This window comes from Bison bison, unplaced genomic scaffold (assembly GCF_000754665.1).
Source record: "Bison bison bison isolate TAMUID 2011002044 unplaced genomic scaffold, Bison_UMD1.0 scf7180017864304, whole genome shotgun sequence".
Taxonomy (NCBI): Eukaryota; Metazoa; Chordata; class Mammalia; order Artiodactyla; family Bovidae; genus Bison; species Bison bison.
The window spans coordinates 14,040,395-14,041,395 of NW_011494876.1; positions in this window are offsets into that span (position 1 = coordinate 14,040,395).

Consider the following 1,001-nt stretch of genomic DNA (forward strand, 5'->3'; position numbering starts at 1 on the left):
ATCAAACCTACCGACAAGCCGATGGTGTTATCAACCCCACTTTACAGGCAAGAACACTGAGCCTAGAGAGACAAAGAGGCTGGCCTCCGCTCACCCAGGAACCTGAGCAGGCTGAGGTTCACCCACCCGTACGGGGCACGAGCCTCTGAGAGGGAAAGTGCCTCCTCCTCGCCCAGGGAGGCTGTAGGGGTCCGGGGCTTCCAGGTTGGATCAATGTCCATGGCAGAGACTCAGGTCTCTTCTTGCTAGCCCGGAACCTTACACAAGGGCAAGATGGGAACAGGATGTACTTGGAGGTGTCACACGCCTGACACATTGAGTAAGAGGCTCAGAGCACAGTGTTCCCTCAGGTGACCTGCGTGCCTCACTCGCTTGGCCTGGCACCCTCCACTTTCAGACCGGGCTTGGTGGTCACCCTGGCCTTCCTTATCCTGAGCGTCCACTCCCACCCTCAAGGCCAAGTCTTGTAAACACTGTGCCTCCGATCAAGATGTCCTCTCTAGACAGACAGCAGGGGCCTCACTAGAGTGTTAAGTGACTGATGGGCAAACAGAATCCTTGGTCCCCGAAACACCAACTAGTCAGAGTTGAGACTTGTGACTAAGGGAAGTGAAAGACTTTCATCTGGGCTGGGGGCAAGATGTAAGCCTCTTGACTCCTGGCTGCCTACCACCATGGGGTCTGCAGCTGTGTCCCCCTTCACACCTGCATGTTAACAGTGCTTTGTCACCCTCTGCCGCTGAAGCCCAGCTTCCCGTGCAGGACTGTTACTTCCATCTCAGAACAAGGACTCCTGAGGCCCACAGAGGGGAAGTGTCCTGACACCCAAAGCTGTGCTGTTTCCACTATGACAGTGCAGCTGACTCAGAACCCCAACAGGGGATTTCTCTTCCCCTTTCCTCCTCTGGGAAGACAGGCCTGACCACTCAAAACCCCTGAGGCCCCACAACCCAGGGCCCTGGGGCAGGGGAGGGGGCGGGAGGGTGTGCTACAGGAGCAGT